Genomic DNA, 26,630 nt, shown 5'->3' with positions numbered 1-26,630 from the left:
TCTGCAAATCTGATGAGTTCCCCTTTTATTCCTTCATCTAGAACAGTGGTTCTCAACCTTTTTAATGCCGCGACCCCCCCCCCAACCGGTTGTAAGTCGAGGACTACTCAACCGGTCGTAAGTCGAGGACTACTCAACTGGTGCAGCGCCGTTTGCACAATGGGACTTTTGGCGGGCTCAGCAGGGCAGAGACAGCCTGGATAATTCCTATTGGCTTTTGAAAGCCAATAGAATTAGACTCTATTCAAGAGAGTCTGTTCTATTGGCTTTCAAAAGCCAATAGACTAAAAGGGAGTAGCACAGCTAAGGAAAAGGGGGAAAACAAAATGGCGGACTGCGTTGTTTGGCGACCCCCGTGAAATGGTCGTTTGACCCACAGGTTGAGAACCACTGGTCTAGAAATCAAGGGTCCTCAACCTTGGCCAGTTTAAGACTTGTGGACTTCAACTCCCAGAATTCCTCAGCCAGCTTTGCTGGCTGAGGAATTCTGGGAGTTGAAGTCCACAAGTCTTAAACTGGCCAAGGTTGAGGACCCCTGATCTAGATCATTTATGAAGATATTAAAGGGTACTGGTCCTAAAATGGAACCTTGGGGTACCCCACTACTTACCTGCCTCCATGGGGATGTAGTTCCTTTGAGGACTACACGTTAAGTATGGTTTCTCAGTGTGTTCAATCTTCTACATTGCCTTCACAGCCTCAGTTTCTACTGTCCATAAGACAGATCCCAAGTAGGGGCTACGTGTCAGGATGTTTTCAAGAGTTGCTGGGTTGATGTGTCAAAGAGACAGTTTGGTCCAGTGGTTAAGGCATCAGGCTAGAAACCAAGAGGCTATGAGTTCTAGTCCTACTTTAGGCATGAAAACCAGCTGGGCGGCTTTGGGCCAATCACCAGGAGAGTGTGAGTTCTAGTTCTGCTTTAGCCATGCAAGCCAGCTCCTGCAAAGGTCGTAACTGTGAAAAATGGTCATAAGTCATTTTTTTCAGTGCAGTGGTAACTTTGAACGGTCACTAAACAAACTGTTGTAAGTTGAGGACTACCTGTTTGTGTATGGGTGGATATGAATAGAATAGAGCTGGAAGGGACCTTAGAGGTCTTCTAGTCCAGCCCCCTGCTCAAGCAGGAGAACCTATACCATCTCAGACAAGTGACTGTCTAGTTTCTTCTTAAACATCTCCAGTGATGGAGCACACACGATTTCTTTGAGAGCAGGCAACAGAATTTGATTTTTAATGTGGGGAAGGAAGGAAGGAAGGAAGGAAGGAAGGAAGGAAGGAAGGAAGGAAGGAAGGAAGGAAGGAAGGAAGGAAGGAGAATGGGAGAAAGAGGAAAGGAAGGAAGGGAGGGGGGAAGGAGGGACGGAAGATTGTTTTTAAAATGTGCCATTTACATCAAAGCTATTTAAATTTACATCAAAGTTATTTAAATTAGCTACTTAAGTTAAAATGCTGGAATCCATTCTAAAAGAAACTGAATTTTTTTTCACATTCTTAATGCTGTGCTCTCTGGAATAGAATAGAATAGGATAGGATAGGATAGGATAGGATAGGATGGGATGGGATGGGATGGGATGGGATGGGATGGGATGGGATGGGATGGGATGGGATAGGATAGACTAGACTAGACTAAACTAGACTAGACTTAGACTAGACTAGACTAGACTAGACTAGACTAGACTAGACTAGAATAGACTAGAATAGAATAGAATAGAATAGAATAGAATAGAATAGAATAGAATAGAATAGAATAGAATAGAATAGAATCTGGAAGGGACCTTGGAGGTCTTCTAGTCTAGCCCCCTGCTCAAGCAGGAGAACCTATACCATCTCAGACAAGTGACTGTCTAGTTTCTTCTTAAACGTCTCCAGTGATGGAGCACACACGATTTCTTTGAGAGCAGGCAACAGAATTTGATTTTTAATGTGGGGAAGGAAGGAAGGAAGGAAGGAAGGAAGGAAGGAAGGAAGGAAGGAAGGAAGGAAGGAAGGAAGGAAGGAGAATGGGAGAAAGAGGAAAGGAAGGAAGGGGGGGGGAAGGAGGGAAGGAAGATTGTTTTTAAAATGTGCCATTTATATCAAAGCTATTTAAATTTACATCAAAGTTATTTAAATTAGCTACTTAAGTTAAAATGCTGGAATCCATTCTAAAAGAAACTGAATTTTTTTTCACATTCTTAATGCTGTGCTCTCTAGAATAGAATAGGATAGGATAGACTAGACTAGACTAGACTAGACTAGACTAGACTAGACTAGAATAGAATAGAATAGAATAGAATAGAATAGAATCTGGAAGGGACGTTGGAGGTCTTCTAGTCCAGCCCCCTGCTCAAGCAAGAGAACCTATACCAGGACTTTTCAACCAGTGATACGGGTACCACCTGTGGTACATTGGCACCTGGCAGGTGGTATGTGACCATCCTAGAAAAGTGGTAGCGGGGGAGGGGAATAAGCTGAACCGGTGGCAGCACCGCACAAGGCTGAGCGAGAGATGGCTGGAGCTGCAGGGCTGTCAGGGCTCAGCGGAAGCGCCAGGAGCAGCGCTTCTTCAGGACTGTCAGGGCTCAGCAGAAGCGCCAGGATCAGCACCTGGCTCCAGCTGGAGCTCGGTGCTGATCCTGGTGCTTCTGCTGAGCCCTGAAGAAGCACCAATCAGCTGGAAAGCAGCACTGATCCTGGTGCTTCTGCTAAGCCCAGAAGAAGTGCCGATCAGCTGGAATGTTGCAGCATCTCCAGGGTCTTGTGATTTACATTCAGATGCTTGGCAACTGATTCATATTAATGACGGTCACAGTGTCCAAGGGTCATGTGAAGTGACCAAAACCTGCTGCAACAACCCAACAGACAGGAGAAATAAAAACCAAACACCCCCCAACCCACCCCCGCTGCCAATCCCCAACAGAAATGCTCACAACAATGAAAACCTCGGACAGGAGGAAGAGCACCGCCAGGCGGGCAGGCAGGTGTCTTGCTCGTCTGTGCCTTGAGGGACACTTTTTTCAGTGCCATTGTAACTTAGAACAGTCACTAAGTGAACTGTTGTAAGTCGAGGATTACCTGTACTTTATCACTTTTTTCCTTTTTTGGGGGGGAGGTCATCAAGTTTTTGACACCTTGCTAGGCGACTGGTGGTACTCAAATATTGCCATATCCTAAAAGTGGTACCTTGGGTGAAAAGGTTGAAAAGCCCTGACCTATACCATCTCAGACAAGTGACTGTGGACTCTAGCTTCTTCTTAAAAATCTCCAGTGATGGAGCACCCACGATTTCTTTGAGAGCAGGCAACAGAATTCAATTTTTAATGCGGGCCAGTGTGCTCATAATAAAAAGTGACAATAAAGCTTACTCATCTTATCTTATCCGATTGCTATTGTTCCCCTTTTTCTCTCTCTCTCTCTCTTCTGTCATTGTCTTCTCTCTCCCACCCCGCTCCGCCTTTGACACGCCTTCCCGGATTTGCTTTTTTTTTTTTAACCCTTTCCCTCCCTTCCCGTCAATCTCCTGGCTGTCATTTGGGCTGCTGGCCCGGTTTTCTCGCCCATTGGCTTAATCCGAGATAAGACCATCACGTCAGGAGCGCTTGGGTTGGTCCGGCCAAAGCCTAGTCCGGCGAAGGAGGCGGGTTTTACCCGGGGTGGAGGGGGAGGTTGAATGGGAGGGGAGAAAGGCGAAGGAGAGGAGGGGTGGGAGGGGGGGGGGAGAGAAGGAAGGACCGAAGAAGGGAGAGGCTCCAGCGCCCAGTGCAAAATAAAAACAGGTACATGTGAAGCCAGATGCAGCAGGGCGGAAGCGAGTCGTAGAGGCGCGGAGCGAGGCTTGGAAGGAAGGAAGGAAGGAAGGAAGGAAGGAAGGAAGGAAGGAAGGAAGGAAGGAAGGAAGGAAGGAAGGAAGGAAGGAAGGAAAATCCAGGGGAAAAAAAAAGGAACGTCAGGAAAGGATCTGTACCTGGACACGAGTTTACATTATGCTGCTTTTCGTGCAGCGCTCGGCTGATCGGCGCCTCTCCCTGCTTGGTTTGTCAGGATCAAAGGCGCGCGCGATGCGAGTCCGCCCTAGCCCCGGACCGCGTCTGTGAGCGGACGACACGTGGAATACACTCAGCCGTGGGAACGGGAGCCTAGGTAAGAATTGGAAGGGAATCCGGGCTGCTGTTGGGGGCAAGGGGCCGGGGCGGAGGGGGAGGCTGCATTTTAAGCGGCAATCCCCATTACAAGCCCGGGTTTGGAAAACCCAGATGTGTCAAAGGCAACTCGGCCGGTTAGATGCTGCTGTGCCGTTTCCCGCCGAGCATCCGTTACGTCTCGGATGGGAATAGCTGGTTTATTTTATTTTTTTTTTCTTCCCCGGGCGGCTTGCACCGAGCCGGAGCGAAGAGAAGGGGCTGCAGACGAAACGAGCCGAGAGGATTCGGCGTTAAAAGCTGGGAGCGATTGTGGCTGCTGGCGACCCAGCGGCGGTAGATGAATGGGGACGCGGCGGGTGCGTGCCGTGTGTGTGTGTGTGTGTGTGTGTGTGTGTGTGTGTGTGGTGTGGTGTGGTGTGGTGTAGTGATGCAGAACGGCGCGAAAAGCCCTTGGCAACGAGACGGGCGCGCGTGTGTGTGTGTGTGGGTTTGTGTGGGCGCGCGTGCAAGCAACTTCCTTTGTGTGTAGCCAACGTCTCCTCCAGGATGGCTGTATTTGCTGAAGAAAAAAAAACACACACACACACCGGAGTGCAGGCACGTTAAGGAAAATTAACGGGGTGGTGGGGGGGGGGGGAGCGCTTGACTTAGTCTGATCGTCGCACCTCTGTCACTCCCCCCCCTCCCCCATTCTTCAGCGCGGGGCTTCTGCCCACGCTCAACTGATTGCACTCTGCCCATGCTCCACGCCGCCTTTCTGTTCTTTGTGCCACCCATAAAGGAGAATAGGCGTAGCTCAGGGGTCCTTGGTGCTCTCTGAGCTTGGTGGTTTTCTTGCAGACGTTTCATTACCCAAACTAGGTAACGCCATCAGTTGTCCTGGTGCCGTTTCGCGTGGAGAGGGAGATTCGGCCGGTGCTTTTCTTGAAATTCTCGGGGTTCTTTCTGCAGATTCGGGGGAGGGGGCTTGCCCAGGAGAGAAAAGAGAGGAGCGAAGGATGAATAGAATAGAGCTGGAAGGGACCTTGGAGGTCTTCTAGTCCAGCCCCCTATTCAAGCAGGAGAACCTATACAGCAGGGGTCCTCAACCTTGGCAACTTTAAGACTTGTGGACTTCAACTCCCAGAATTCCTCAGCCAGCAAAGCTGGCTGAGGAATTCTGGGAGTTGAAGTCCACAAGTCTTAAAGTTGCCAAGGTTGAGGACCCCTGCTATACAGTCTCAGACAAGTGACTGTCTTCTAAACTCTTCTTAAAACTCTCCAGTGATGGAGCGCCCACGATTTCTGGAGGCAAAGCTGTTCCACTTCTTCCCAGGAGCCTCCAAAGCGGGAATTTAGGGAACGCAGCTTGGCTAGCAGTGGGGAAACACGCGTGCTCTTGTCCGGAAACCAGGTTATGGCCAAGTCGGGGTGGCGTCAAGAGTGATTTTGCAAAAAAAATCAAGACCCTTGATCTCAAACCGAGGAGTCCTTCTCTTCCCCCCCCCCACACACACCCCGGACAGGAGAAAAACACGTTTCCTGCCCGAGAGAAAAGAAGAGGATCTTGTGTTGTCTTCACACGACCCGCTTAAGTTGGTCAAGGTGCAAACCTCTCGGCTCGAGATTCTTCCCAACCAGCTCAGGTTGGGCTGGCTGGCGGCGAAGGGAAGGCGGGCTAAGCTCTGGAGAGAAAGCCAGCCCTGCCTTCAGGTCCTTTCCCCGCGTCTCGTGCGAAGCCGAACAATGAATGAAGCCGGCCGACGGGGTTGTGCAAGGCGGCCTGCCTTCTGCTTCCGGCTTCGCGGGCGGCAGGCGCAGCTGCTCTTCTGGAGGGAGTGGCGGAGGCGCGCCTGCAGGATGTGGCCGGCTCAGTTGGTTGGCAAGCGGGGACAACCGTCGCGGTTGGGCGGAGAGGCGAGCGGGCGTCTGCTACTCAGGGTTACGTCCGGTCATCTTTCCCCCTCCCTTTCCCTCCCTCCCCCCCTCTTTCTCTCCTTCCATGCCTCCCTCTTTCTCTCCCTTCTTCTCTCGTTCTTCCTCTTTCTCTCCTTCCATGCCTCCCTCTCCCTCTTGCTCTCTCGCTTCTTCTCGTTCTCCCTCCTTCCTTCCCTCCCTCCCCCTCTTCCCCTCTCCTTCCCTCCCTTCTCCCTCCCCCTCTCTCTTCCCTCCCTCTCTCTCTCCCTTCTTCTCTCGTTCTCCCTCTCCCTTTCCCTCCCTCCCCCCTCTTTCTCTCCTTCCATGCCTCCCTCTCTCGCTCTCTCTCGCTCTCCCTTCTTTTCTCCCTCTCCCTCTATCTTTCTCTCCTTCCATGCCTCCCTCTCCCCCTTGCTCTCTCGCTCCTTCTCGTTCTCCCTCCTTTCTTCCCTCCCTCCCTCTCCCCCTCTCCTTCACTCCCCCTCTCCCCTCTCTCACTCCCCTCCCTCCCTCTCTCGCTCCCTCTTGCTCTCCCTTCTTCCCTCGTTCTCCCTCTCTCTTTCCCTCCCTCCCCCTCTTTCTCTCCTTCCATGCCTCCCTCTCTCGCTCTCTCGCTCCTTCCCGTTCTCCCTCCTTCCCTCCATCTCTCCTTCCTTTCCCCCTTCCCTTCTCCCCTCTCCCCCTCCTCTCTCCTTCAGAGATAGAGACAGGCAGAGGGAGACTCGCCCTTTTCCAGAGAAGCTACTTGCTCGTCACCGCCGCTCTGGGGAGACGGGTTTTCTTCCCACGCTGCTTCCCACGCTGCTTGACAACGTGGGAGCAGCCGCAGCGCTCTCCCCCTCTCCGCCGCCGACGCCGCCGGGGTTCTTGAGCTGCTGGTTTGGCAGGAGGCGCGCTGCGGAGGGGATCCCGTAGGCCAGAGGAGCAGGGCGAGGAGAGGGGGGTTAATCTAATTCCCTGGCGGACCTCAAAGTGGCATTGAGGCGATTGCAGCCCTCGGGGGGGGGGGTCTTAATGCACCAACAGACGCTTGTTGGCTGCCTTCACAGGACATGCTGGCCCTTGGACTGGGTTAACCCTTCTCCGAGTTGGTGGAGTGCAACCAATGAGAACCCAATCTGTAGGAGCAGGGAATCATCCCAAACTTAGATAAGGTGACCTTGTGTGAATGTGACAGCTAAGGTGGCAACTAATCTTAGAAAGCCAGTGTGGTGTAGTAATTAAGGTGCTGGTCTAGAAACCAGAAGAGTTTGAGCTCTGCTATTGCCTTAGGCATGAAAGCCAACTGGATGACTTTGGGCCAATCACCAGGAGACTGGGAGTTTCAGTCCCACTTTAGACATGAAAGCCAACTGGGTGACTTTGGGCCAAATACCAGGAGACTGGGAGTTCCAGTCCCACTTTAGACATGAAAGCCAACTGGGTCACTTTGAGCCAATCACCAGGAGACTGGGAATTCCAGTCCCACTTAGACATGAAAGCCAACTGGATGACTTTGGGCCAATCCCTAGGAGACTGGGAATTCTAGTCCCACTTTAGACATGAAAGCCAACTGGGTGACTTTGAGCCAATCACCAGGAGACTGGGAGTTCTATCTCTCCTTAAGCATGAAAGCCAACTGGGTGACTTTGGGCTAGTCCCTTTCTCTCAGCCCAACCACCTCATAGGGTTGTTGTGGGGAAAATAGGAAAGAGAAGGAGTATTATGTACGTTCATCACCTTGAGTTTCTTATAAAGTAATAAAGATGGGATAAATAAATAAATAACCTGGCTAAACGTGTGAAGGAATGGGTGGTTCAGAGAGCTGTTCCAGGGATTCGGCTGTCTGAATGGTGACCCTCCTGCTAAGTTTATAACCTGGCTAAAAGCTGTCCTCTGGTTAGAGATCCAGGTACAGGCCTGCCTCCTTGATCATTGATCTAGCTGAGTGAGTAACCACCCCCAACTTCCCAGGGATCAAAAATAAACTTCTGGTATGACCTAATCATCGTCATGGATTGCAGCTCACAAAAGCTTGTGCCTTTCAATAAAGTTTCTTCTACGGGAAAGGTGCTACTAGATTCTTGCTTTTAAACCCTGGGGACAAGTTAAGACTAGTTTTTGTGCAATGAGGGAAAACCCTCAGATGGTCACATTTTCTGGAACTAATGTTAATGTCGGTTGTAATGGAAAACTTCTCTTTACGCAATGCTTTTCTTTACTGATTTAGTCCCCATCCTCTACCATCACGATTCTCAGCAATTTATTTAAGCAAAGAAAACAAAAGATGGATGGGTGGATGGATCGATGGATGGATGGATAGATGGATGGATGGATAGGTGGGTGGGTGGTGGATGGAATGCTGTCAAGTCAGTGTTAGCTCTTAACAGCCACAGGGATAGATTTTCTACATGATGATCTGTCCCTAACCTGGTCTGTCAGGTCTTCCGATGGAAGTGCACGTCAGGCATGGAATCAGGACCATACACTGAATTTGAAAGTACTCAAAATGTATTTCATGTTACTTATATACAAGAGTGTGTGTGGAGATCCTCAATCATTCAGTTGATAGTTGTCTCATAGTTGCTTTTTTCAATTTCAATTAAAATTGATCCGTTGGAAAAAAAACCAGATGAAATTTCTTGGATAAGAAAGGAACCCTTTTGTTCTTCTTCCTCAAGGTGGGATGGGAAAGTCCAGTTGTCCTTTGAAAAAGCAATTTTGAGGCATACGCAAGAATCTGAAAGACTAACCATCAAGGAGAATTAATGCCAGATAAGAGTCAGTGGAATCTAAGGGGCAGATGGACTTAACAAGGGATCGTAGGGACTCCAGACTGATGGTGTGTTTGACCCCCTTGCCCCACCATCAGACTCAGCCTATTATTTCTACAATAAATGAAGTTTTGTTTGTTTGTTTGTTTGTTTGAAAAAAAGAAAGGCACTGGGAAAAAGGGTGTGGCACGCCCTCAGTTTTTCAGAAATGGGGGTTTAGACCCTGTACAACATTTGGACATTGCCTTCCATCATGGCCACCTGTGCTGTGGATTAGGGGAGTTGTGGTCCGTATGAAGCCAGTGTAAAAGGCAGCTGGTTAAAGCAGCCCATTTTTCCCTTTTGTGCTGTCTGTCTTTAAGACTGCCTCTTCTTGTAAAAAAAAAAAAAAAAGCAAAGGATAGAATTTTTCCTCTGTCATTTAATTTCAATGTCAGGTAGGGTAAGAGTGCATAGAAAAAGGAGTTTATTTTCAATATTTCGGTGTATGTTTCAGTTTCAGGGGCAGGCTGCTTTTGCTGTTTTTCTTTTTTCTTTTTTTTTTTTTAAAAAAGTTGAATTTCCCTTTGCAATTGTATTTAATAATAATAATAATAAAGTTGGAAGGGACCTTGGAGGTCATCTAGTTCAACCCCCTGTTCAGGCAGGAAACCCTATACCATTTCAGACAAATGGCTGTCCAGTCTCTTCTTAAAAACGTCCAGTGTTGGAGCATTCACCACTTCTGGAGGCAGGTTGTTCCACTGGTTAATTGTTCTCACTGTCAGGAAGTTTCTCCTTAGTTCTAGGTTGCTTCTCTCCTTGCTTAGTTTCCATTCGTTGCTTCTTGTCCTGCCTTCAGGCGCTTTGGAGAATAGCTTGACTCCCTCTTCTCTGGGGCAACCCCTGAGATATTTATTTATGGCTCAGTTTAATCAAAGGCTTTCTGCAGAATTAGATGTTTTGAGGGCAGGTTAAGCCTATGCATTAAATGCCACGTAGCTCTCCATCAGGTGGGGTTTTACTGACCTCTCCTATTCTAGAACAAAACTCGTGAGATTCATCATGTAAGTCCCTTTTGGGAGGGTGGGCTGTCCCCCACCCACATCAATTCTTTATGGTCCCTTGTTGTTTGTGGCTCATAGTTAGGTAGGAATCAGAGATGACTCAAGCAGAATTTTCTCATTCAGACTGAAAGCCCTGATCCTTGAAGGAGATGAGTTTATAAGTCTGGTAAAATAGTAACTCAGATGTGATGCATCTGTGGTGTGAGTAATAGTGAGTGGAATAATCACATGTGTAAGATGCAGGACTAGGAAATTGGGAGTTGTCATCTGCATGCTTCTGAAGTATGCTAGCTTGAGGAAAGCAGTTAAAAAAAATCTATTTAATAAAAAAGCATCAGAATATTCAATGAAACTAGAAAGAACATTGACCTCTCAAAAGCTAACATTTGAAGATGGAAATAGCATACACAGAATAATATCCATACAACCCAACATGCTTTCTTGGGCAAGATAAGGCGATTATTTCATCTTGCTTTTAGTGACAGCCTCTGTGGCTTAAACTTTATCTTATCCATACATTCAGAGGCCTCCAGTTACCTTCCATGTTATCTTGCAAAGTTGGAATGAGTAGATTGAGAGATGTAAAAAGACTTTGTTTCACCTAAAACATTTTTGTATCTGCCCCCTTCTTCTCCTGCCCCCAAATTATCAATGGTATGAAGAACCTTCAAATTTAGTCTGAGATTCACTTTTGATTCACCTGGAGCAGGGGTAGGCAACCTTGGCTCTTTTATGACTCGTGGATTTCAACTCCCAGAATTCCTGAGCCAGCCATGCTGAGGGGAAAGGGAGAGGTTTCCAAGCTGAGCCATGGCTGGCTCAGGAATTCTGGGAGTTGAAGTCCATGAGTCATAAAAGAGCCAAGGTTGCCTACCCCTGACCTGGAGTAACCCTGAGGATAAATTAACCAGTCTTTCTCAATTTGGGGCAGTTTTAAGATCCAGGCAATCCTTAACTTACAACCATTTGTTTGGTGATGGATGTTACAATGGCACTGACATATGAACGTTTTTCACACTTATGTCCATTACAGTATCCCCATGATCAAAATTTGGAGACTTGGCAAACTGGCATGTATTTATGATGGTTGCAGTGTCCGGGGATCATGTGATCCCCTTTTATGACCTTCTGACAAGCAAAGACAATGGGGAAGCCAGATCTACTTAATAACTGTGTTATTAACAACTGCAGCAATTCGCTTAACAACTGTGGCAAGAAAAGTTGTAAAACGGGGCAAAATTCACTTAACATCTGTCTCATTTAGTAACATACATTTGGAGCTCAATTGGGACTGTAAGTTGAGGACTACCTGTACTTCATTAAACACTTTGGGTGAGAGATAGGGCCTTCTTTTAAATCAAGTCATATAGATAACTCAAAAGAAACAATCTCATAATAAACAAAAAATATATTTTAATAGAAAGATTACTTGCATTCACGCTGTGGTTGATACTCCTGGAAAATGCATCCTTTGTCCATTTCTTTAGACCATTTCTTTAGGTAAAAGTATGATGCTCTCCTCCATACCATCTTTATAATGACTCAAACTCATTGTGTGACCTTCCATGGTCCATGCTTCTTGCAGACAAAGAGGATTCCACCCTGGCTTGTGTCCAGGAAGTCTCCCAATGACCTTTTGAGACTCCTCCCACTGACCCATCAACATACCTAGCATTTAACCCAATAACTGCCAGATATTCTAACATGCTGATACCTACTCTCTAGTTAGGGTTTCATACGTTCCAGAATAGGGGAAGAAGATGAGAAAGAAAAGGGCAGACTGTAGATGAAAACAACCAAGGGATCCAAATAATTTTTCATGGCTTTTCTAAGAATTAGCAGCTTAACCTAAGGTATGGAAAGGTTGAAAGAAAAAATGCCAAATTTTCAAAAAGAAACTCCACCTTAATGAAATCACTAGTAAATGAAGGCTGGGGGACCCTATCACAGTTTCCAAGATTCTGGACTTCTAAGTCCTAAAACATTTAAGAACAAAGATGATTAGGGGGCTGGAGGCTAAAACATATGAAAAATGGTTGCAGGAATTGGGTATGTCTAGTCTAGTGAAAAGAAGGACTAGGAGTGACATGATAGCAATCTTCTAGTACAGGGGTCTTCAAACTTGGCCCTTTTATGACTTGTGGACTTCAACTCCCAGAATTCCTCAGCCAGGCATGCTGGCTGAGGAATTCTGGGAGTTGAAGTCCACAAGTCATAAAAGGGCCAAGTTTGAAGACCCCTGTTCTAGTATCTCAGGGGTTGCCACAAAGAAGAGAGGGTCAAATTATTCTCCAAGGCACCTGAAGGCAGGACAAGAAGCAAAGGATGGAAACTAATCAAGGAGAGAAGCAACCTGGAACTAAGGAGAAACGTCCTAACAGTTAGAACAATTAACCAGTGGACCGGCTTGTCTCCAGAAGGTGTGGTGCTCCATCACTGGAGGCTTTTAAGAAGAGACTGGACAGCCACTTGTCTGGAATAGTATAGGGTAGAGATCCCCAACCTTTTGGGTACCAGAGACCTGTTCAGTGGCGAAAGGTTTTTCCACGGACTGGAGCAGTGGTTCTCAACCTTTTTAATGCTGCGACCCCCCAACCGGTCGTAAGTCGAGGACTACTCTACCAGTCGTAAGTCGAGGACTACTCAACTGGTGCAGCACCGTTTTGGCGGGCTCAGCAGGGCAGAGACAGCCTGGACAATTCCTATTGGCTTTTGAAAGCCAATAGAATTAGACTCTATTCAAGAGAGTCTATTCTATTGGCTTTCAAAAGCCCATAGAATAAAAGGGAGTAGCACAGCTAAGGAAAAGGGGGAAAAAATGGCGGACTGCGTTGTTTGGCGACCCCCGTGAAATGGTCGTTCAACCCCAAATGGGGTCCCGACCCATCAGGTTGAGAACCACTGGACTGGAGAGTGCGAAGTTTTGTGTGCTTCCTGCATCCCACGGATGGGGCTTTGCTTGTTTGTGCAGACCAGTTGCTGGCATGCCACGGCCCGGTACCAGTCCACAGAACAGGGATTGGGGACCACTGGTATAGGATCTTCTGCTTGAACAGAGAGTTGAACTAGAAGACCTCCAAAGTCCCTTCCAACTCTATTATTCTGTAACCTCCTCCTGCTGTATAAGACTTGACATATTCAAGTCTGCACATAATTTTCTGGGCGGAAGGACAAGGCAGTCCTTCCCATGCTTATCAGTTAGCAAGATGTGCTGTTCTCCTTCGCCTTCAAATTTTTTATTCCCAAAGTATTTCATTCATTTTTTTTTCCCATATCAGCCTTGAGGCTTTTGTTCCAAATTGTTTCAGGCTTCTCAAACTTATCTTTAGACAATAGCTTCTGTGATGGGATCAGCAAAAAAGACTCCTTCTCACCACGCTCTCACGTACATTGTTGCCGTGATGCACAATCTTGTGCAGTGGATCTGTGGATAACTATGCCGGGATTGGCTACTTTTTTTTTTTTTTAGCAGGTGATTTGTACTGATTTTCTGATTCTTAACGGAGGGGTCCTTGGCGCTCTCTGAGCTTGCTTGTTTTCTTACAGATGTTTCATTACCTAAACAAGTCACTAGCCCTGATGATATTCCCTAGTTTGGGCAATACAATGTCTGCAAGGAAACAACCAAGCTTAGAGATTAGCAAGGACCTCATTTCAAGTTTGAGCTAGTAATATTCTCCTTTATTGGATTCTTATTTGCCAATCTAGCCAGATCTGGGGCATTTCTAGCAGAGATCCTTCATGGTTTTCATGACACTAACGTCTCACAGCCAGTGAAGAAATTGAAGCTGAAAAGTAGTTGAATATGTCCTAAACCTGTGGGAAGATCTAAACCAGGGGTGTTAAACTCAATTTCATTGAGGGCCGCATCAGCATTGCGGTTGCCCTCAGGGGGCTGGGTGGGTGTGGGCAGGGTGGCTGCGGCCTACTGGGTGGGTGTGGATAGAGTGGGTGTGGCCTACTGGGTGGGTGTGACCAGCTCTACATCATTCGCGTCAAGGGTACCTGTGGGGGCCTGGGCAGGAGTGGGATAGATCTGAGGGTCTCTGGCAGAAGGGGGTGGGACCAGGGCAAGTGCCAAGGCATGGTCCACTGGAGGAGCCTCACTATTCCTCTCAGGCCATGCAGGGGAGGGGCTTATGGAGCTAAGACTGAATGTGTTTCAGAAAAAATGGCCACCACAAAATTGTACATTGGCCAGGGCCAAGGCAGCGGGGGCCGTTCCCTTACTGTTTCCAGGATGGCTTCGCGGGCCACATGAAACCACTTCGCGGGCCGCATCTGGCCCCCGGGCCTTGTGTTTGACATGTCTGATCTAAAACCTGCCCTCTATGCAAAGAGACCTACCTACAAGTAGTTCTCAGTTAGAAGAGTTCTGCAAAGAAGACAAGGGGGATTTCCAGAATCAAGAATAGAAAAATTATCAGGTTACAAGAAACATTTGGAAGCTGTTATTTCTGCTGGGAAGTCTCACGGGGCATTGCCTGATGAGCGTTTAAGAGTTGGCACCTGCACTTGTCTCTGTTTCCTTGTTTTGAATCTGTAAACAACTGCCTAACCCTCTATGGAGATTCTCAGTCATCCAGATCATGGTTATCCCAAAGATGCTTTTTCAAGAGGCAACTGGACTTTCTAGTTTTTCTTTGAAGATGTTTCACTTCTCATCCAAGAAGCTTCTTCGAGCTCTGATTAGATGGTGGGGAAATAGAAGGATTTACATTTCTTGCAGACAGCTGGTCATTTGCATCCTTTTAGAGAGTCATTTGCAGTACTCAGATGACTCTGAGGACACAGATAAACCTCCAAGTGCCTCAAGGACTCTCTAAAAGGATGAAAATGACCAGCTGTCTGTAAGGCAGGGGTGTCAAACTCAATTTCATTGAGGGCCGCATAAGCATTTAGGTTGCCCTGGGTGGGGGTGGGGAGGTGTGGCCTACTGGGTGGGCATGGATGGAGTGGGTGTGGCCTACTGGGTGGACATGGCTAGCTCTACATCATTTGTGTCAAGGGTGCCTGTGGGGGCCTGGGCAGGAGTGGATCTCTGGCAGAAGGGGGAGGGACCGGGGCAGTCCATCAAGCCAGATATGTGAAGTAGGAGAGGGCCATTTGCTGGCCACTTCCAGGCGATGGTGCATTTCTTCATTCCTCACAAAGGGTGACACCTCCCCAGCATGTACCCAGGGGGTGGGGCTGACGCAGCAGGGGCTGGTTTCTCACTGTTTTCAGATGGCCTTGTGGAGCTAAGACTGAATGCATTTCAGCATAAATGGCCACCACAAAATTGTACATTGGCTCCCAGCTGGCCTGGGCCAGAGCCAAGGCAGCGGGGGCCGTTCCCTCACTGTTTCCAGGATGGCTTCATGGGCCACATGAAACCACTTCATGGGCCACATCTGGCCCCTGGGTCTTGTGTTTGACATGTCTGCTGTAAGGAGTATAAATCCATCCAGTTAGAGCTGAAGAAGCTTCTTGGACGAAAAGCGAAAAGTCTTCAAAGAAAAACAAGAAAGTCCAGTTGCCTCCTGAAAAAAGCACCTTTGGGATAACTGCCTAACATGTGTTGAAAATAACTTTGTGGTTGCCTTTGTGCCATGGAGAGGCTGTGTCAACTTCTGTGCAATTGAAATATATGGTTTGACCAGGGCTGCCTGTATGTTTGCATTTAACAGTGGGTGCTTCAACCCAAACCAATCCAGTGAAGTTTAAAAGCCGCTTTGTTGAAGGTTACGTGCCTGCCAGGGCTGGTAGATGTTTTTCAACTTCTCAGGTTAGGAATGAAAGAAGATGAAGGGTCCAAATCCTCTAGGAAACTTATGTGACTAAAGTTGGGGGTGGGGTGGGGGCTAGACCTGGGATGACTTTTAGTCCATCATCTTCATTCCATCTCCAGGCGCTTGGCTGAGAAGGTCCAAAGTCACCCAGGCAGTTCCCATGGATGAGAGGGGATTGGAATCTGGGTCTTCCAATGTGTTGAGACAAACAGACTTTGCACAGATAGCCTTTTGCGACATCATCCCCCACCCCAACTTCATTTAGTTCAGATTCTGTTGGTGTTTCATAAGTCCTTCAAGACAGGGGACATGAAAGTTGGGTAAGCCCAACAGTCTTAATTATTTTTCCCTTGACCAGGAGTGTGCTTGTATATATTGAGTTGGTTATCTTTAGGCTCCATTATGCTTTTATTGTGATATTACCCTTTTTATTATGATGATGACTTTATCATTTGGGTTGTCTGTTGGTTTTGATCTGATATTCACCACCCATATGTTTGATTGTGAGGTAATCTATATAATGAAAAAGAATGAATGAATGAATGAATGAATGAATGAATTTAGGGACCAGAAATGTGAGCTATACCAGTTGCTATATTTGTGAGACTGTTTTTTATATGTGAATATACAACACATCCGCAGCGCAGTCTAGTTTATGTTATGGCCGCTGATTTGGATTATATGATTTGCAATCTGCAGATGACCACTAGAGGGCAGTAAAGTCTTGTGAAAAGACACCCAACACTTGGCTGCCTTCTAGTGGTATGAGCTGAGATTAGAGCTAGCTGGGGAATTCTGGGAGTTGAAGTCCACATATCTTAAAGTTGCCAAGTTTGCAAAATACAGATGTAGATGCATAATCACATAACAATTGCATGTAAAGAGGTGTTGATTTTGCCTTCTCTTTTTTTTGGTAAAGCACCATTTAAAACATGGAGATATTGAGAAAGGAAGAAAAGCCAATCCTCTATTTGCCTTCTACGTTCTTCACTCTAGTTTCTTTTCCAGCAAAAATCACTTTTCTCTTTGCTCAATTCCAAAAGATTATCTAAGTCATGTAATATGGCTGGGAAAAGTCCAAGTTCAACTGCAAAGCTCAGAAAAATGACTTTGAGCCAGTTGGTATCTCTGAGGTCAGTCTAAGGATAAAGATGATCTTGGTGTCAATAGCAGAACATAAAATGTCACAATTACTGCACCACACAACTCTCAGATTAACAAATCAAATCACAGCGGCTCTCTTAATATAAGGTGCCAACGCTGCAAATATTGTATATTCTTGCTTTTGACAATATGCAGAATTGTCTGGTAATTATGGGGTTAATACAGAGCAGAAGGGGGATTGGGGGTAAAGCCCGGGAAAGAAAGAGGAAGAAAACCTTTGACCTTCACACTAATTGGATAATGTGAGATATGGCGGCTAATTTGGGAACATGCTGATAATTTAACTGCTCAGAGGAAGAGAACTTAGATCCTAGCATCCCTCCAGTTGTGCCGACATTTTGTAACAATAAAAGACTTTTAGGAAAATAATGCCTGGAAGTTCTTTGAAATGTTTCATTAGCCGGAACCATAACATAAGGTGTTGTAACCACTGAAGTACGCCCTCCTGCACAAAAGTAGGCCAAATCACACAACACACTGAACCATAAGTAGCTCAACTCCCCCTTTTACCTAATCTACCATGTTGTGGGAACCTAGTTAATTAACCCTAAGAGATTACAGAGGAAATGAGATATAAAAAAGGAATAAATAAATAAATAAATACTGTCCTACGAGGTCTCAATTCTGTGTAAATGTGGTGATCAACAAGGAGAAGGATGTGACCTGGCCACTTGCTGCCTTCTCCCTCACCACCCTCAAATCTGGTGTTAAGTCAGGGGCCTTCAAACTTGGCCCTTTTATGACTTGTGGACTTCAACTCCCAGAATTCCTCAGCCAGACACGCTGGCTGAGGAATTCTGGGAGTTGAAGTCCACAAGTCATAAAAGGGCCATGTTTGAAGACCCCTGTATTAAGTTAATATGGGTATTTACAGAACCTTTTCATCACCTCTTTCATGATGCTCTACAACCACCAATGGCAAATTTGATGACTAATCACAAACCTTTGCAGAATTTCAGAAACTTTCCACTGTCACCATCACATCACAGACGTGAAGCTGAGGTAGAACAAGTCCTCAGGAACACACAAGGAGCAGCGAACATGCCCCAGTTTTAAGATAAAACTGGTGCATTCTTGTATTGACTCATGAAGGTCATGGAATAACTGACAGCATCTCAAAAAAGGTAGAATACAGGCGGTGGTGATTGGCAGTTCCTTTGCCTGAGCAGGCACATAAAGAAGTCTCTACCTTTAAGCCATTATATAGTTGGTCCTTGCATTTATATTTCGTTTTTCCTCTGGAACAGTGTTCCTCAAGATGGGTGGACTTCAACTCCCAGAATTCCCCAGCCAACGTGTTTGAGAAAATTCTGGGAGTTGGAAGTCCACCCATTTTGAAGTTGCTGAGGTTGAGAAATGCTGCTGTGGAAGCTCAAGGTCTAATTGTTAAGTAATTACTAATTACAAAGCCTAATTACCTCTCCCCAAGTAAGTTGGGCTGAAAATGTGGGACTGGCCACTGAATCAACCCATATTTATTTATTTAGAAAACTGATACTGTCACCCAACTCACTCATTTACTTTACGGAAGTAAAATGTCAGATACACATCACAATAAACTCCCACCACCACTGGTGACAACAATCAAACCAGCTACTTGATGGGCTCCATGTCACCCTGGGGGTCCCTAGGCCTGTTGGCAGAACCATGTCCTCAGGCCTCTTTGAAAGAGTATCAGGGTTGGAGCCAATCTTATTTCTGCAGGCATGATGGTCCACAAGAAGGGAGTCACCACAGAGAAGGCCCTTCTTAAGAGGCCTCCCCCCAAGAGAGGGGACCTCTAATATCTGCTGCCTCTTTGCTCTGGTGGTTTGAGTACATGTAATTGAGAAAAAAATAGTCCTTGTAATATCTATGGAGACTTTTGATCCTCCAGGTCATGGTTATCACAAAAGTGCTTTTTCAGGAGGCAACTGGACTTTCTTGTTTTTCTTTGAGGACATTTCGCTTCTCATCCAAGAAGCTTCTTCAGCTCTGACTAGATCAGTGGTTCTCAACCTTTTTAATGCCGCGACCCCCAACTGGTCGTAAATCGAGGACTACCCAACTGGCTGTAAGTTGAGGACTACCCAACCGGTTGTAAGTCGAGGACTTTCCCTGCCCGGGAGCACCACGCATGTGTGGTGCCGGCCAAGGCGTAGCTGGCAAGGGGCAGCGACGGCTCAGGGCAACCACCAGCTAGGCCACCAGCTGGCCCAGCCCAAGGGAGGTAAGGCACCTGCCAGGCCCCACGCATGCCAGCAACCCTCCCTGCACCTGCCAGCCTCCCACCTCCCACCCCTGGCCCTCTTTTACTTACATTTTTAGTAGTTGCTCAGCAGGGAGGGGTGGAAGCTTCCAGACAGTCTTTGCTGCAGACAACTTACAGCACCATTTGCAGAATGGGACTTTTGGCGGGCTCAGCAGGGCAGAGACAGCCTGGACAATTCCTATTGGCTTTTGAAAGCCAATAGAATTAGACTCTATTCAAGAGAGTCTATTCTATTGGCTTTCAAAAGCCAATAGAATAAAAGGGAGTAGCACAGCTAAGGAAAAGGGGGAAAAATGGTGGACTGCGTTGTTTGGCGACCCCCGTGAAATGGTCATTGGACCCCAAATGGGGTCGCGACCCACAGGTTGAGAACCGCTGATGTAGAGGAAGCATGAACTGAAGGCCCTTCAGCTGGATCTGAAGAACGTTCTCAGTTTCATGGCCTCCAAGCCTCTTTTGAGAGATTTGCAATTTCCCAGGAAACCTATCCCCCAGCCTGCTCTTGGGGACAGCTGCCCTGCCAACTCGGAGAGCTGATTTGTTAATGGCCTGAATCTCTCCTGGCAGAAAATAAACTGCTCCTGGCATTTAGGCCTATAATGGTAACATGATCTTATTTTTTTGCCCTTTATTTTGGAAAGAAATGGTACTTCCATTTGACCATGTTTTATTTTGTTGTTGTTGTTGTTATTGTTGGACCAGGGAATTATTTCCAAGCTCCTGTGGGAAGTCAGCCCCACCAGAGAAGGAAATATTAAAAGAGCAGGAAAATATATTTCCTCAAAGGATCTTGAAGAGGCAGAAAAGCATGCCCAGTTTTTCTTAATAGCTCCAAGTCTCCCTTCCCCAAGCAGAAACCAGCTCTATAGATATGCAGATGTTAACCATCAGGAAGGCTGAAGCTAGAAGCTTAGGAAGACAAAGACACCTAAAATCTACATACCCCACCCAAAGTCTAAGACAGGGTATACTAGGATTAACTCACATAAGCCAAAGGGACATAAGTCAAAATACATGACACAGGAAATACAAAGCCTCAAAACAGGAACAGGAAACAAGTCCAAACAAAAGGCTCCAGAGGGTATAAAAACCCACTCCCTACATGTGTTAATCCCTTTTTTTCTCTCTTTCCTGCCAGAACCATCTTTCTGTCTGGCTCTCCTCTTCAATAAACTGCAACCTTCTTTCTAAAGCAGTCGCCATGTTGTTTATCCCTGGCTTGGACTGAACCATGATGAAGACTTTTCTTCCAACACTCCCTTTGCTTTCCAGTGGCACCTTGAAGCTGGGGAGTAAGTTTCCCCCAAACTTATTCTTGTCCTTAGTATAGTCTACTTTTGAATTTGCCTTCATTGAGTGTGTTTAGTTCAAATTAGTTTTTAGAAGGCTGTTATACAATAGGTGAGGATATTATTTCATCCCATTGTGTGTTGTTTAGTCTGACTGGTTTTGATCTTCTGGTGTCCAAAGCAGGAGCCCTGTTCACATAAAATATAATCCTGTAGTTAAAAGTATAGTGATTGTCTGAATGTATCTAATTGTCCAAGGTCACAAAACACGCAACTATAAATTTACATCTTGATGCCAACTTAGTTTCAAGATCATCTCCTTCATTCAGAATTGATTCATCTGATACAGATGAATTTTAAAATGTGCCATTGTATATTCAGGAAAATGACAATAAAGGTTATTCAGTTCAAACACTGTGGGGAAAATGGCTTATGATTCCCCATTTTGTGAGGTTAGGGGCCTGAGGCAAAGAAGAGGTGAAATAATCAGTTTTCTGGATCTACACAATACATTCAAACATAAAATAACCAAATGGGTTCAGTTCACACAACAGGTGAAGCCATGTATGCAACAGAAAACAGTAAGAGCAATACAGCAATGAACCTAGATTATCACTAACCACAAGGTCAGGGTGTTGTGCAAATGTTTCCCTTCACAAATCATGTGCAAAATGTTCAGCCTGCTGCTAATATATGTAGCAAAAATGTTTCCCATTGTTGTACTTAACAATCCTATCTGTTTCTTTTTTGTGAAATCTTAGCATGACTTTAGAGAAAAAAAAATATTGGGTGATTTGAACGTCAGACACTGTACTCGAAAGATAACCAGTTAATTCCAAAACCAAAATGAAATGGGAGGGAGGGAGGGAGGAAGGAAGGAAGGAAGGAAGGAAGGAAGGAATAGTTAGGAAGGAAGGAAGGAAGGAAGGAAGGAAGGAAGGAAGGAAGGAAGGAAGGAAGGAAGGAAGAAGAGAGAGAGGAAGGGAGGGAGGGAGGAAGAAGAGAAGGAGAGAGGGAGGGAGGAAGGAGAGAAGAAGGGAGGGAGGAAGCAAGCAAGCAAGAAATATTATCACGTTAAACAAATTTAGTGACTCTTATAAACATTTATCTCTTCATCCCATATCCTATCTCTTATCTACAAACAAATCAATAAAATATCATCAGTTCAGTCTTGATGCACTAAAAATCCATTAAGTATTTCTGGTACAATATTATTTCATTTATTAAGAGGTGAGTCTTGCTGCTGACTCTTCAACCTTCAATTTACTTTATATTCCCAGCAGGATTGCCCCAAAGAGTGATTCAAACAATTCCAGTGTTTTATCTGTGATTTCCAAATGTGTAAAAAGCTTTCTTAAAGCAAAGTGAAAGAGAAGGGCAGGCAAAAAATAAAATCACTCAAGTGATTTTTGCTCCCACAAAAGCCGGTGCCCTCCTTTTTTCAAGTTGCTCAGCTTTTTCTTTAAAACCATAACTGACTGTTGCATTGATGGATGCAGATATAAAACCCCATTTAGAGCCTGCTGCCTTTTTTTTTCCCTATGGAATCAAGCCAGGAATGGATTTTGAGTCCTTTGCCATTACTGTACTAGTTGCCAAAATGCTCTAGCGAAGCATAAACAGGAAAGCATTTGAAAAATAAAGCCAGAATCTCATTTGAGGTTCTGCTTATCTAGGGCATTAACAATATATCATGACTGGGGATGAGAACTGTTACAAATTAGTTTCACTTATGCTTTTAGTGGGTTCCTAAAATCCTTTAATCTCTTTTTAGACCTGCTTTTATCTTTTTCTTTTTCTTTTTTTTAATTTGAGGATTGGTGGCTTAGAGTGGTGCGATGGCTCTAGTGTTTAAAATTGTTTTATGGTTATTATAGACACCTTAACCCCAGTCTTAACAAGAGGTAAGAGGCAAATCCTCTCTTTACTGCTGTTAAGGAAGAGGGACATTAGGGGAGGATAAGAGAGGTAGTCCTCAACTTACAACGTTTAGTGACCGTTCAAAGTTATAACAGCATTGAAAAAGGGGATTAATGACCGTTTTTCACACTTACGACCCTTGCAGCATCCCCGTGGTCATGTGATCAGAAATCGGATGTTTGGCAAATTGTTCATATTTATGACGGTTGCAGTGTCCTTGGGGGGGTGTCATGTGATCCCTCTTTGCAATCTTCTGACAAGCAACATCAATGGGGATGCCAGATTCACGTGACAACCATGTTACTAACTCGATAGCTGCAATAATAATAATAATAATAATAATAATAATTGAAAGGGACCTTGGAGGTCTTCTAGTCCAACCACCTGCTCAGGCAGGAAGCCCTACACCACTTCAGACAAATGGTTGTCCAGTCTCTTCTTAAAGACTTCCAGTGTTGGAGCATTCACCGCTTCTGGAGGCAGGTTGTTCCACTGGTTAATTGTTCTCACTGTCAGGAAATTTCTCCTTAGTTCTAAGTTGCTTCTCTCCTTGGTTAGTTTCCATCCATTGCTTCTTATCCTGCCTTCAGGCACTTTGGAGAATAGCTTGACTCCCTCTTCTTTGGGGCAGCCACTGAGATACTGGAAGACTGTTATCCTGTCCCCCCTTGTCCTTCTCTTCATTAAACTAGACATACCCACTGAACAACCGTGTTAATAACTCAACAGCTGCAGTGATTCACTTAACAACTGTGGCAAGCAAAATTGTAAAATGGGGCAAAACTCACTTAACAAGCATCTCACTTGGCAACAGAAATGTTGGGATCAATTGAAGTCCTAAGTCGAGGACTGCCTGTTAATTGAGATAGTCCATGATTAACAATCCCAATTGGGACCAGAATTTCCATTGCTAAGCAAGGCAGTCATTAAGTGAGTCACATCTCATTTTACCTGTTTGGCAACTGGTTCATACTTATGACCACTACTGTGCCCCAGCTGTCAACGCTGCTAACATTGGATGTTTTTGCACTGACAACAGATGGAAATGTAGCCATTGTTTTCCCTTTCGCCTTTAGAGTTAGATGATGCTGGAGACGGGGATGTGAATCAGAGTCCAGCTAGACATAACAACACTGAGCTTAGCCTGAGAATCAAGGTTATTGAAATAAGAGCTGATAAGGAATTGGCAGCTGGAGAGCTGGAGGGGAAACCCGTTTCAAACTAATTGGGGAATGTGATTTATGACTGTAAATTGGAGGAGGGAATTGTGCTTTGATACTATGTGTCCAGGGGAGGGGAATTCAGTTTTTGGCTTCGATTATGTAAGTGCCGATATTACGCTACTCGAATAAAGATCCTTTAAGGTAAACAATGCCTCAAAGTTCTTTGAAGAGTTTCATCTGTCGGAACCATGACACCAAGGTCACATGATCCCCTTTTGTGACCTTCTGACAAGCAAAATCAATGGGGAAGCCAGACCCACTTAACAACCATGCTACTAACTTACTAACAACTGCAATGATTCACTTAACAACTGTGGCAAGAAAGGTCGTAAAAAGGGGGAAAACTCACTTAACAAATTTCTCACTTAGCAATGGAAATTTTGGCCTCCATCATGACCCGATTCTGAAATTCCAATGGCTGCGGGGAAGGTGGGCCCTGTGGTCATGTGACTACATTTCGACACTGCAGTCACGCGACTACATTTTGGGCGTTCAGCAATTGGCTCACATTTACAGCTATTTATAGTATCCCATGATTGCATGGCTATGATTTACAATATTTTTTGCTGAAAAATGGCATTTACTTCCATACTAAGGCCCCATAGTGAACAATAGCTTTGCTGTTGTTTAACAGACACAGTTTCACTTAACCACCATAGTGATTCGCTTAATGACCACTGCAAAAAAGGTCGTAAAAATTTGGGTCGGTCAAGGGATGATTTACAACCATCATGACGTAACAACCGTAATGGGTAGGTGCCATTATGGTTGTCATTTAAGGAGTACCTTGTATATACTGTCTCGTTTGTTTGAATTGAATAAGGTCACAGCAATTTATGCAGCTGAATTAAGTGAGGAGATTTTGCTGTTCCACTTTATCCAACATGAATATTATCTCCCACTTCTGAAGGAAGAAATCGCTCAGCATTGAGATCACAATGTTTCTGCTTTTCTTGTCTCTTTCTCAACTTTTCTTTCACACTCCCTCCTAATTACCAGTTTTAATAGGATTTCTCTCAGCGGTATCCTTGTCCTCAAATGTTATCCCGTGAACAATTTGAGCATTATCCTAAGCCAAAAGATAAAAGTGTAAATTGGATTCACCCAATTTAAACTCTCTATTAACTATTCCTTGAGATGTTGTAATCTTCTTTCTGACATTAACTATTCCTTGAGATGTTGTAATCTTCTTTCTGACATCCTACTTCACTGAGCATAATGTGGACTCAAAGAAGTAGGTGTGAAGTTCTCAGCAGTGGCAAATCATCTAAATTCTCCCAAATTAAACATAGTTGGATATTAGGAATAACTTTGTCAAATGATTTTACACTTGGCAAAAGTACATGTATGAGGTATAAGAGAAGTTTTATTGTGTTCTCCAAGAATATGAAAATTTTGAATAGTAATCCACCTCTAGAGATACTTTTTCATGGAAGCCTGCCATTTCTGTGATAATCTTATGATCAATGGTACTTCTGGAGATTCTTCTCATCCATAATTCTAAATTGTTGGCATGTTTCACAAGCTTTCAGTAATTACTCATCATTCCAGGACTAATACAGGTAGTCCTCAAATTACGACCACAACTGAGCCCAAAATTTATGTTGCTAAGTGAGACATTTGTTAAGTGAGTTTGTCCCATTTTACGACTTTTCTTCGCCACATTTGTTAAGTGAATCTGGTTTCCCCATTGACTTTACTTGTCAGAAGGTCACAAAAGGGGATGACATGACTCTGGGACACTGCAACCGTCATAAAATGAGTCAGTTGTCAAGCATCCAAAATGTAAATCACAGGACCATGGGGATGCTGCAATGGTTATAAGTGTGAAAAATGGTTATAAGTCACTTTTTTCATTGCTGTTGTAACTTTGAACGGTCACTAAATGAACTGTTGTAAGTCGAGGACTACCTGTACACAGTTAGCTTTTCTCATATATCATTCAGTTTTCAAATGAGTTTTTGATTTTTAAAAAGGCATTATTTACATATTGAAAACATTTCTGTGTCCCTTTCCCTTAAAGAAAGAGATCAAAGTGGTTTACTATGATATTTTTCAAATGGTAACTTTTTAGATACTGTTATTGAACATTGTAAAACAACTAGACCTTTTTGAATACTCTGCTTTTCTGGATAATTTCGTTATATTTTGACTTCAGGACTTATGTTTGCTGAAGTCATCCTGAGAAAATGCTATCTTTGACTGATGGATTGGTTGAATGATTGATTCAGTTTGTCATCACCATAAATACACGATTCTCTGTGGGCTTACAACAAAACACACCCACAGTAATGAAGTCACCCTATAATCCATCTCTTTAAGATCAAAAATATGAAAATGAAATATAATACCATCCAATGTACCTGGTGGAGAAGGAATGGCAGAACCTCAGGTGGAATGAAGAAGAGGATAGAATAGATTATATTATATCCTATATAAGGATATAATAGAATCCTTATATAGCCACAAGTGAATTCAGTCCTACCCCTCCCCCAGTGCTTTTCACCATTATCTAAGTAAGCAGATGCTGAGTTGAGAGGATTCCTGTACATAGGCTTTTAGTAATAAGTCAGTTTAATTATAATAGTAATAATAATAATAATAATAATAATAATAATAATAATAATAATAATAATAATAACATCAAGCACACTGAAGTCAAGAAAAAGATTAGAGGTGAATACATCAAGAGAGTGAAGAAGATCTTAAAATCCAAACTCAATGGAGGAAATACCATAAAGGCAATCAACACCTGGGCAATCCCAGTCATTAGGTACACAGCTGGAATAGTGGACTGGACTCAAGCAGAACTAAAAGCAATGGATAGGCAGACCAGAAAAATAATGACAATGAATCACGCCCTTCATCCACGCAGTGACATTGATAGACTTTATCTACCAAGGCAAATAGGTGGGCGTGGAATGCTACAAGTACATCAGATGGTTGAAGAAGAAAAAATGACTTTGGAAGAATATCTGAAGAACAATGATGAAGATGCACTGAAATTAGTATATCAGGAAGGCTTACTAACTACTGGAGAGACCAAACTGGCCTACAAGAAAGACCAAATGAAGAACAGAATAGAGGCATGGGAAGACAAAGCACTACATGGCCAATACATGAAAAAAATAGCTGGGAAAGCAGATAATAATAAAACCTGGCAATGGCTAAGAGCAGGAAAATTGAAGAAAGAGAC

The 26,630-nt window shown here is 44.7% G+C and overlaps 1 protein-coding gene across 2 annotated transcripts in view; it reads left to right on the top strand.

Annotated features, from left to right (window-relative positions):
- The first annotated feature begins 3,855 nt into the window (after positions 1-3,855).
- SLCO4A1 (solute carrier organic anion transporter family member 4A1) overlaps positions 3,856-26,630 on the top strand; it is a 58,348-nt gene continuing 35,573 nt past the window's right edge. For both annotated transcript variants that reach the window (XM_039354022.1, XM_039354023.1), the window contains exon 1: positions 3,856-4,119. The gene's annotated coding sequence lies outside the window, so the exon portion shown is untranslated. The remainder of the gene's footprint in view (positions 4,120-26,630) is intronic.

This window comes from Crotalus tigris, unplaced genomic scaffold, assembly GCF_016545835.1.
Source record: "Crotalus tigris isolate CLP2741 ecotype Arizona unplaced genomic scaffold, ASM1654583v1 scf7180000018545.510300, whole genome shotgun sequence".
Taxonomy (NCBI): Eukaryota; Metazoa; Chordata; class Lepidosauria; order Squamata; family Viperidae; genus Crotalus; species Crotalus tigris.
Note: the sequence above shows the minus strand (reverse complement) of the source record. Positions and strands in the feature narration are given on the sequence as shown.